The sequence below is a fragment of the Astyanax mexicanus genome, chromosome 11, assembly GCF_023375975.1.
Source record: "Astyanax mexicanus isolate ESR-SI-001 chromosome 11, AstMex3_surface, whole genome shotgun sequence".
NCBI lineage: Eukaryota > Metazoa > Chordata > Actinopteri > Characiformes > Acestrorhamphidae > Astyanax > Astyanax mexicanus.
In genome coordinates, this window is record NC_064418.1 from 15,432,494 (window position 1) to 15,444,612 (window position 12,119).

Sequence of the window (12,119 nt, forward strand, 5' to 3'; positions counted from 1 at the left end):
AAGATTACAATGAATATCTGTTTATTTAGTAAAGAAAGAGTGAAATAAAATGAAAATCTAAGCTTCAAAAAGGTGTTCTGATTCTGATTGTTGAATTTGCATCGGAAATGGAAGTAAAATTGGCCATTAGTATGCCAAAAAATATTAGATAAATATAAGATAAGTGTGGATGTAAAGTGGCTTTATCAATTGTTTATAAGTAGTCTGACCAGAGGAGGATGGGTCCCCCAGTCCTGGGTCCTCACAGTGTTTCCTCCAACAGCTCTGAGGAAGTGTTTCTTAGCCACTGTTACTCTATTTGTTTACCTATTTGTCTGTCTGTCTGTCTTTTCATAAATAAATTTGATTTGACTGAATTGTAAGAAATGCTATGTACTCAAGCAGGATTCTGAGGTAGGAAGGCACTCCTTCAGTCATGTCTGAATTGAAGTTTAGTAATATAGTATTCTGCTTTACTGTGCTAAAACAGGTGCTAGTATTGTTTTATAAGCATTGCCTGTGTTTCTTTTGTCCCATATGAAATATCTTTCCACTCTAGACCTAGACTATGTTGTACACAGCAGGTTAAGCGCTGCACTGTTAAGATATCAAGATCAAATTCAGAGACATGGCTCTTAAAGGGAATGAAAAGTGACACACTAATTGGTTTATTTCACAGTACACCCAAGACACACCCATGATTAATTAAGAAAATTAGTACACGCCTTGTGTGTGTTTCGAGCAGAGACTGTAAAAAAGATGGATGCCGTGTCGCCGTTCCCATTCATTAAATGAAAATGAAGCCAAAATCTTCCGCCATGTTGGCGATCCTGATACCCGAGTCTGCGCAGTAGAGACCAGAGGAGGGAGAAAGACTGTGGAGAGACAGCCTACTCATTTGAATAACCCCGCCCCTGAGGGCTGCCTCGCGGTCACAGACTGCAGAGCGGAGCGGAGCTGACCGTCTGTTATTGGTCCCGCCCATAACCAGCCCTTTTACAATAACCACACCTTTTTTAATAGAGCTGAATAACCTTCTTAAAAAACGAATTCTGTGGGGTTATAAAATTGTGACAATATAAGCAGAGGTTACACTAGCTGCTGCATTTAAATAATGGAGGTAGAATTACAGTATATTAGAAAAAACGTGATTGAAAGTTATCTGTTTTGCCATTGAAACCTATGGGAATGGGTGGGGTTACACAGCTTTCTGAATCCGAACAGCAGGGGGCGCCCGACCTGTGGTGGCATTACTCTTGAGAGACGATGCTCTGTCCAGCTATACACAGTCTATGGTTTCGAGCCGCGCAAGGTGTATTTTTTTTTCGCCCTCACGATACCAAACACACCCACACACCCTAAATCCAGCTGCGTGGTGTGCCATTGACTTCTTGCTTATATATTGTTAAAATAGTACCCATTACTGTATGTGTTATAATAAAAAAGCAGTGGTGGAAAGTTAGAGTTTTACATGATTTTTACACCTCATATTATTCTATGAGTTTATTGAATAATATTTATTATTCAATATATCAGCTCAAAATAAACGTAGCATTTTAAGAGCAACTATAAAGTTCACACTGCTGCACAGTTTTGAGATCCCAGCTCTGATCATACCATTCCATTCATGCTTCAGTCACTTCCATCATCACTTCATCACATATAAAACAGTTCACAGTGGGACCCCTGGGACGGCATCCACATCCGCACACCACAAATCAACCCCCCCATCCTGTCTGAAAGTGTAGACGGGACAGCAGCGCTTTGAAGTGGCTCTTTAGACACTGGGTTTTATGTGTTGCTGATGGATTTATGTACTCTGTATGTTAATGTGTGGAGTTTTTATTTTCCAGTGGAAGCTTTCTAAAAATATCCATCCACTCAATCCACGCTCTCTGGGACTGGGAGAGAGTAGAACGATGTGGTCAGAGCTGTGGTTCTGGACCAGATGTGGAAAAAGGCAGTTTTGAGGTTTTGCTGGGACTCTAAAGGCCAGCAGCCACAAGGAACTGTGGCTTTATACAGCTTTTCTACAGAGGAGTTACATAAGTCTCACAGCAAGTTGTACATATTTCATTGCACCACACGCAGTCTTTACCCCCCACTATGAGGAAAATTAGATGTTGGGTTTGTAAATCGTAAATTGCAGCCTGAGGGGAGCAATTGAGATCATTCATTTCTTTGGTGGCTAAAGGAAATATGAAGTTATGTGTGGAATAAGAAGCTAAATCATGCAATATGATTCTGATTTACTCACTAACTACAGGCGACAATACAAAGTTCCTAATGAACAGTACAGTGCTGGGTTTAATTACAAATTTAACTTAAATAATGTAGAACCATAATTACCCATGCAGCTTCCCTATTGGTTCTTGGCGTTATTTTTTTTTATAGCGTTGTGTTTTCCTTCCAAACAACTCAAAATTTGATTTCACTTAGATGTCCTTCCATGAACTCCATTCTTGTTTAATGTTTTACTTACTGTACATTTGTCAACAAAAATGTTAGCATGTACCAAAGATTTCTGTAAGTCTTTAGCTGACACTCTAGGATTCTTCCTCACCTCAGGAATGTATGTAAACGAATGTATGTGAATGTAAACATGATCTGTTCAATAAAACCATGCAAATGTAAATGTGTGTGTGTGGTATTAGTTTATGCAGACTGCATTTGTCTATTGTTGTGACTAAGATGAAGATCAGAACACATTTAATGACCAATTTATGCAGAAATCCAAGTAATCCCAAAGGGTTCACACACTGTTTCTTGCAACTGTATATAGAGGTCATTAATAAGGGTTAATACAAATATGCTTAACCAGGAATCCCTTCTTGACATGACTACAAACTAATGGTGACACACCAATCATGGAGACAAATGATGCTTTGATTAACTTTGCTTTGTTTATATTATTTTTGATAATTTAAGTTGCCAACAATTATAAAAAATTACAATTCAGAGATCCTTTGCCATTTAAAGTTAGTACAACACAACAAAATTAAACTGTGTTTTACAGACACCTAAATAGTAGATATTAAATAAACTTAAAATTAAAAAAAAGTTAAAAATAACAGTTATATTTACCTAACATTTTCTAGGCAAACAATTTCCCAAATTCCGATAAGTAAAATCAACTTATGACATTTTAAACTGTAGTAGGATCATGTTTATTTACTATTAAAAGTATAAGTGTTAAAAGAACACTGCTATCAGCTAGATAATTTGCTGTAGTAAACTAATTTAATTGCATTTAATCACAGTACCTCTACAATACTTTCACAGCCATGCCTTTGTAATGTGGACAGTATGTGGTTTTGCATTGTTTTGTTGAAATTTGTTTGTTGATTTGGTCCTAAAGAACATTTTTACCTTTTTGACCATATAAAGCACCATTTTGGAGATATATGTTTTTTTACTGGATAAAACATCGAGATTGTTACCAAAGCAGCTTCGAGTAAATTTGCCTACAGAACTGCAGTAAGACACCTGGGCACATGCAGTGTCTATATGGATATCTGTATACGATGCTGTTAAACGGAGCTGAAGGTCTGAGCAGGTTTATTTGCGGTTAATCTGTAGAAGGTGGCGGTTCAAAGAGCATTCCTGACATTTTTGCTTTTAATAGAAACCCACATTGCTCTAAGAGGCTGCTGAAGGATTTATTTAAAGGCAGCAATTCTTTAAATACTGGAGAGTATTAATTAAGCTATTTCTGCTCATTAAATGAAAATGATAGTACCTTAAATTGAGGTGAGTAATTTTTTTGTCACATTTATTTGATGTACTGTTATACTCAACACACCTGTATCATCAAGAAAATCATACAATTATTTTACGTTTAAAACATGTTTTAAACCAACAATGTTGCCAAAAATACTTGATATCTGTTTGAATAAAATCTAATAATTGACCATTGGCTAAAAATTCAGATAAAATATAACTGCACTCTATTGCTATTTTTTCTATTTTTTCTAATAACTGAACCTGTTGTGTTGCAGCATAATTTAAATGTCATATAATCCCTCTGTGTAACAATACATTTATAAGGATTTACTCTGAAATAAAGCATTATTACACACAAAGAATATTAACCCTCACTGCCATGTCTGCAGTGCTGCCTTCCTAAGTTAAAAAATATTAACCACCTTTAAAAAGTGGTTAAATAATGTATTTTTCTAAATATTTTGTCTAAATATTTGTTCTAAATATTTTTTCTAAATATTTGTTCTAAATATTTTTTCTAAATATTTTTTCTAAATATTTTTCTAAATATTGTATATATTTTTAATGTAATTTAAGTATTTAAATAATTAATTAATAATTCATTTTCAGAAAAAATATCAAGCTTATGCCCATGGGATAATGCTGCCCCTTTAAGAAATAAAATTTAGGACTGAAGATATTAACTGCTGCATGTTTAGTAATTAATAATATAAATTTTTATTTATGTTTGTCATATTGTCTCCATACTAAGCTGAGGTTAAACTTAAGCTGTCCATCTCATTGTAAAATATCACAGTAAAATTTTTTTTTTAGAAAATTAAAATGTACATTGCCAGTCAATTTTTGAAAAATGCTCTGTAAAGCATTTACTTGTTGCTGCTATATATGATGCTGTTAGCTTGTGGTTTCTGAGGCTGGCAACTCTGATGGTCTTCCTTTCCTGGTGTGGTCCTGATTAGAGCCAGTTTCATCATAATGTTTTTGATAGTATTTGCAACTGCAGTTGAGAATACCTACAAAAATCTTTAAAAAAATCCATAATATGGATTAGAACATTACTGAAACAGGGCTATTCACTGTTTACCAACTCTACCTCTCACAACTTTACAACTGATGCTCTCAAACACATTAAGAGACAAAAAAATTCAGGTAATTCTTGTTAGCAAGTTTAGCACAGCTGGTGCTATTTTGAAGAATGTAAAATATGAAATGTATTCTGTTTTGCTTAACAAATAATGAAAAAACACTGAATTCATGGTGTGCCCAAACTTTTCACTGGTAATGTATATTTGAAACAGAACAAGAACACCATGTCACCATTAACAATTCAACATGTCTACTACTCTAGATCAACCATGTTTTCATGAGATGCTAATTTTCAGTAAATTTTTTCTACTGGGAGGATGCATGCACGATAGTAAATAAGTATTCGAGTTGTAAAATATGATTTGTGTGTAGTCTGAAGTTTTATAAATATGATAAATAGTCAAAAGAATTACAAATCATAAGGTACTTCTATAAAAGTTTTGGGCCAAAAGTACAGTATTTTGATAATGACCCATACAATACCAGTACAGGAGGCGGGGCCTGTCTAAATACAGTAGAAGTTCTAGCAGAAGTCAGAAGAGGACATCTTTCAAAGCTTTTTAATGGCTCCCATTTCCTTTTTACACTCATGTTGACTTTAAAATGCATTAAGTGCTTTTGTTCCTTTTATTGTATTTACATTTAAATCAATTTAAATCAATTAGACCTTATGTTTTTTTTTACGATGTGGGGAACTGGAGTACACAAGTTTTGGTTCTTTAAAAGTAGACAGAGTTACATGCCATTGTATGGCCCTCTGCTGGTCGCTATCCAAACCTGAAATAAACTGAAGAACAGAGTGGACAATCCAGGGGCCTCAATCTCAGGTTCTGGAGGTCCAGAGTCCACAGTTTGGTGAATTTACTGCTCAAACACTGCTGATTTATTATGGCAGAAAATCATTACTGTCATTAAGCAGTTTTAGACAACCAGTCTTCAGGAACTGGAGTTTGAGACCTCAGCTTAAGTGTCAGGTAGTTATTTGAGGCTTTTGTATTTACACTAGTGGTGGATTTAGGCCTGGTCTGGACTGGGAACCAAATTCAGAACCATGCACTCTTTCCTAGATTAGCTCATTACAATCACAACAACTCCAAAGAGAAAACACCCAGCTTTTAATCAGCTCTCCTATATTAAGGTTTCAAACATTTCAACAACTCAGTTCTAAAATTATCATACAGTGATGTGAAAATTTTTGTCATCTTCATGATTTCTTATTTTTTTGTTTGTCACTTTTAAATGTGATTTATTGATTTGAGAACAGGTTTGGCAGTAATCAGGCCTAGGTGTGGCTAGATAAATTGATCTCCGGTGTGGTAAACCACAGTTAAGAGATGGGGGGGCATGTATGTTTGATTTCCCACCCCAAAAAAATACAAATATTAATAAAAAATGCATTTTGCGTGTCACGTCCTGGCCCTGTTTCCTGTCTGTCCACGTGACCTGTGCTCCTGTGTTTCTGTGTCAGTACTTTTCCACCTGTGTTACTTTGTAGCTCCGCCCCGTAGCCCCAGGTTTTTCTACTTCCCGTGTGTTATATAGCCCTAGTGTTTCAGTCTGTGTTCGTCGGGCTTTGCACCTTTCCATGTTTCACTTGTTTGTTTTGGTTATTGGTTTATTCGTTTATTTGTTTCTCTGTTATTTATTTATTTAATAAATTTCTTTTACTTGCGTTTACGTCCGCCTCCACGTCTTCCTGTCTGCATCAATCCTGACATTGTGTTTACTTGTGTTGTCTTTGACTATTTTTCTTTAATTAATTGGTCTGACACTAACATTCCAACTTACCACTGTTGTTATTCAGAATAACCAGATTCCATATTACATAGTGTATTTTATGCATTTTGGAATGAATAAAGTTGTATACAGTATATCAATCTTAGACATTAAAATGTTATGCACTATTATAGCATTTCTTAATGGATTTTCATAATTAGCTCAATCGGGGGTTCCCTATCTTGTAAGGCTCTAGACATTAAGACAAGTAAAGTCTAACTTTCATAAAATTACTTTGTGTATTTTACAAAAATTGTTGTGCTTGCATTATATGAAGGGAGGTGTGGCATATCAGTGATTGGCTAATGACTATGTACTTCTGGATAATGGCGACGAATAAACAGTTTAATATTAGAATACTTAAATCAGACCCATTTTTGGCACTTTCAAGAGGCCCACACACAGAGTGGCCCACCGGGAATTGTACCAGTACTCCCTAAGGCCAGCCCATCCCTGATTGGAGGGTGGGGCAATCAAATAAAATGGACACCTACTGCATTACATAAGGCGTGTGCATTCTACGGTGGGTGTGGCTACAACTGAAAACATTAATGGATGCAAAATAGATGCAAATTTAAAGAAACAGTACAGGAATAGTTGGAATCAGTTCTAAATGAGAAGAAGCATATGAACTGTATATTCATAGTTTTTTATATTACTTTCTATATCTGTAGTAGTGCAATAATGTTTATAGTGTAAGTTATGTATGTGTGAGGTACCTCCCAGCTAGCAATTTATGGTTAGTAAAATGTTTTCTGAACGAAAAAGTTATTTTTAGTCTTGTTTATATTTTTTTTGTTTTAGGAATGTAACTTTAATGTTTCCACAATGTTAGTATTCATCTAGCTGGGAATGCTATGTGCAAAATGTTCTAATAACATTTTCAGAATGTTCCTGGGACATTATATCTGTGACTTTACAGGCTAACCTTTCTGGAACCTTTTCTAAACAAAGCTAAATGTTCTTGTAACTTTAACTGTGTTACTATGATGTAACAATAAAATGGTTCAATCACTTTCTGTGTGCTACATGTTTAACTGTACCCCGAAAACATTCAAAATGTTCAGAAAATGTAGACATTTCCTCTTCAAACATCATTACAAAGTGAGAAATGAGGATAAAAATATCCTATAGCCCAGGTTTCTCACTGGTCACTGGTATAAAGCACTGCATGATCCTGATGAATTACACACAACTTCATGCAGTAGGCCTCTGGAGTCGTACGTCATTCTGTAGTTGGCATCGTGCCCATATTAGGTACTCCTCTCCTGATATCCCTCTTTGGCTCACAGAGTCCCCTAGACTGCAAGATTGTTATTATTATTATCAGCACTGCTACTATTATATAAAAACACCAGCTACCCAAACTGTACTCTACTCCTACAAGAACCTCTTGAATACCACACAGGACAAACTGAGCTGGTGTCTTTTCGTATTATGAAGTTCAGTCATAGTAGTGCAGGTTTAGAACGCATGTAAAAAAAAAACCTTAATAAAAAAGACACATTTCAGCATTTACAGTAACAGCCAAAAGTTTGGACACACCTATTCTCATTTAATGTGTTTTACTTCTTTTTAATGATTTTTTAAAAAATGTAAATGTAATATATAAGACTATATTTAAAATCTATACAGGAACTATTATACAGAATTATTATAAAAACAAAAATGTTAAATGAACCAGAGTATGTTTTATATTGTAGATTCTTCTAAATAGCACATTTAGCTTTGAGGACAGATCTGCACACTCTTGATATTTTAATCTCAGTGTCTTCATGAGTTAGGGTCACCTGGAATAGTTTTCTAATCATCTTGAAGGATTTTCTGGAGGTGCTGAACAATAGTTACTGCTATTCCTTTGCAAAGACTATCAAAATGTTAGGATGAAACTGGCTCTCATCAGGGCCGCACCAGGAAGGGAAGAGCAAGAGTTTCATGTGTTGCAGGGGATAAATATTTTATATTTTGGTTTGTTTAACACTTTTTATGTTTACTTCATAGTCTGGATAAGACTTCAGTATTCATTTACAAAGTAAAAAACTTTACTTGAATTGAATGTTAATAATTGTATTGCATGCAGAGTATGGTATTATATACAGCTCTGGAAAAAATTAAGAGACCGTTTCAGTTTCTGAATCAGTTCCTCTGAGTTTTCTATTTAAAGGTATATGTTTGAGTAAAATGAACATGGTTGTTTTAGTCTATGAACTACAGGCAACAAATAAAAATATTGTAATTTAGAGCATTTATTTGCAGAAAATGAGAAATGGCTGAAATAATGCAAAGAGAACAAATTGATATTCATAAAGTTTGAATAACCCTGGTTTTCATGCATTTTGGCATGTTCTCCTCCACCAGTCTTACACACTGCTTTTGGATAATTTTATGCCACTCCTGGCGCAAAAAAATCAAGTAGTTCAGTTTGGTTTGATGGCTTGTGATCATTCATCTTCCTCTTGATTATATTCCAGAGGTTTCCAATGTCGTAAAATTAAAGAAATTCATAATTTTAAGTGCACTCTTATTTTTTCAGAGCTGTATAAGAGGATGCCTCGGGCTTTGATTTAGGCGCAAAGCTTCGGTATTGGAGAACCGCTCATAGAGCAGAACTATTAACCAATCAGAGCGCAGGGGGCGGGGTCTGTGTGAATACGGGTGGAGGAGGAGCTGTTGTGTGTGTGTGTGTAAGTGTGTAAGTGTGTGAGAAGTCAGTGGGAGCGCTGACAGTGCGCGGGGATGGATGTTTAGGCTCGGTAAAGCTGCGGGGAGTTACAGGCGGGACTCTGGCGGGTTCTGGAGGAGTTTAGCGGCGGGGCTGGAGCTGGAGGTGTGAAGCTGGTATCGGTGAGTAGCTTCAGTACTGCGGGCTTTTCTCCTCTTTCTGCTGCACCAGAGATTCACACACTCACCACAACACCACCAGAGCTCTCTCCCTCACACACACACACACACACACACACACACAGCTCTTCAGCCCATAATTTACTGAAAGGAACATCAAGAGTAATCCGAGAAACTGCAGGAAATAACAGCCAGTACTACATTCAGTAACAATAATCACTGAATAATAATAATATTACACTAAATATAACACTGAGTAACAATACTAAGTATAATACTGAGTAATAATAGTATTATACTAAATATAACCCTGAGTAATAATATTGAGTATAATACTGAATAATAATAGTATTACACTAAATATAACACTGAGTATAATACTAATTAATAATAGTATTACACTAAATAGAGCACTGAGTATAATGCTAATTAATACTAGGATTACACTAAATAGAACACTGAGTAACAATAATCACTGAGTACAATAATGTATTATAATAGTATTACTCTAAATAAAACACAGAGTAACAACACTGAGTATAATACTGAATAATAATAGTATTACACTTATTAGAACACTGAGTAAAGAGACTCACAGAGTATAATACTGAACAATAATAGTATTACACTAAATAGAACACTGAGTAACAATACTCACTGAGTATAATACTAAATAATAACAGTACCACTCTAAATAGAACACTGAGTAACAATACTCACTGAGTATAATACTGAATAATAAGTTTGGACAAAATCATGTACACGATTTTTCTTTATAATTCATTGTTTGTTCAGATCAGCAATTTCAGTTAAATATATCATACAGCAGAAAAACACTGTGATATTTAAGAAGTGAAATGAAGTTTATAGGATTTAAAATTAGGCAGGTGGATAGATTTGGGCACCCTTGTCGTTTTATTGATTTTAATACCTTTATTACAAATTACTGGAACACAAAATCTGTTTGGTAAGCTAATTGACCCTTGACCTTCATTCACACAGGTGAATCCAGTTATGAGAAAGAGTTAAGGAGCATATTGCACTTTTTTCTCCTCTTTGCATCTTCTCTGAAGAGTGGCAAAATGGGAGCCTCAAAACACAACTCTCAAATGTCCTGAAAACAAATATTGTTCAACATCATGGTTTAGGGGAAGGATATAAAAAGCTCAGAATCTCAGAGATGATGATCCTCAGTTTCCACTGTGAGGAACATAGTGAGGAAATGGAAGAACCACAGGCACAGTTCTAGTTAAGACCTGAAGTGGCAGAACAAGAAAAATCTCAGATAATCAGAGGAGAAGTATGGTGAGAACAGTTATAGTATCCCACAGAGCAGCTCCAAACACCTACATCAGTGCTATTCAGCACTTTATTCAGTAGTAAAGGCTCTCTCATTGGAATGCTATACTGCATTTAACACTGAGTACTACTTGCTACTTACTAATATACTCTAGAATATACTGAGTATAACAATGTAGTACTGATAATACTATTGCTTACACTATTATGTACAACATTCACTAATATATTGCCGGGTATAACACGTATAACACAAGTATGATACTTTATAATAATAAGTATTAAGTGTTATATTACATGAGCATCAAGTGTACCTGGCCCAGTTTGACCCTGAGACATTTAGTACATAATTACAGTCACTGTTTTTTAGTGTTGGTGGTGGGAGGGACTACTTTACAAATTATTATTTTTACTTACTTTTAAAAAGACCCGTAGACCACTCAATTTCTGTTTGGGGGTTAGAGCAGGGTGCTAATTTATTTAAAAAATAATTATTAATTATATCTGTTTTAGTAATAGTAGCTTACTCAAAATTCAGTTTTTATATAAAATCATACAAATTTAGCATAAAAATTAAAGTAATGAAGCAAAAAGAATGACCAAAAATACAAAAATAGTGCAGATGATTTAATGCATGCATAACAACATATTCAAATGATATAAAAATACATTTTAAGCTTTACAGTAAATAGCAAAACAGACTAGACAATACTAGGCAATATTTTCAAGATAGATAATACTATAATATCTCGGTATGATTTTTTTTTTATCGTTTCAGAAATTACAGAGATATATTTTGTATGATACAATATTACACACCCCTACTCTGAAGTGATCTGTTGTGTTTTTTTAGTATTAGTGTGTGAAAAACACAGTAAGAAAGGAGCAGTGAGATTTAAGGTCTGAGGTCAGGATCAGTCAGTCAGAAATTTCAGGAACTGTAATTCGTTATGTATAAAAGGTCGGGCCCGGGTGTGTTAAATACATGCTATTCCATGTATGTAGGTTTAATTTCACGCGTTTGCTCTGTGTTATATGGAACTGATTTGTGTGTGGAACTGGTCTGTCGGATCTGCCAGTGTGGATACATCAACAAGCAGGTGCAGGGTGAGGTGCAGATAGTGCTGTGTGTTTATGCAGGATACGGGCAGATGTGTGTAATTTGCGTGAACAGTGTGTCCCGGGCTTTGTGTGTTTGTTGTCGTGGTGCGCTGTTGTGGCTAACATGGTATTATTTAAACTGGAGCTTTTTTTTTTACACTTTATAGGTTTAATACTTAGCTATATCACAGTATTAGCATTCCTAAAACTAATATCGTCCATCCACCTATTTTTAACTGTATTTAATCCAACAAAATATTCCCTCAAGACAAGTAAAAATAATGCTAATTACTTTATGTTCATAATATTTTAAA

At 35.0% G+C, this 12,119-nt stretch overlaps 2 protein-coding genes across 2 annotated transcripts in view; one reads left to right on the top strand and one right to left on the bottom strand.

Annotated features, from left to right (window-relative positions):
* The window catches only part of LOC125804926 (uncharacterized), a 41,347-nt gene that overhangs the window by 20,343 nt on the left and 8,885 nt on the right, over positions 1 to 12,119 (bottom strand). The gene's annotated exons all lie outside the window — the stretch shown is intronic.
* The window catches only part of lypd6 (LY6/PLAUR domain containing 6), a 65,957-nt gene continuing 63,098 nt past the window's right edge, over positions 9,261 to 12,119 (top strand). The window contains exon 1 of the mRNA XM_049485058.1: positions 9,261 to 9,408. The gene's annotated coding sequence lies outside the window, so the exon portion shown is untranslated. The remainder of the gene's footprint in view (positions 9,409 to 12,119) is intronic.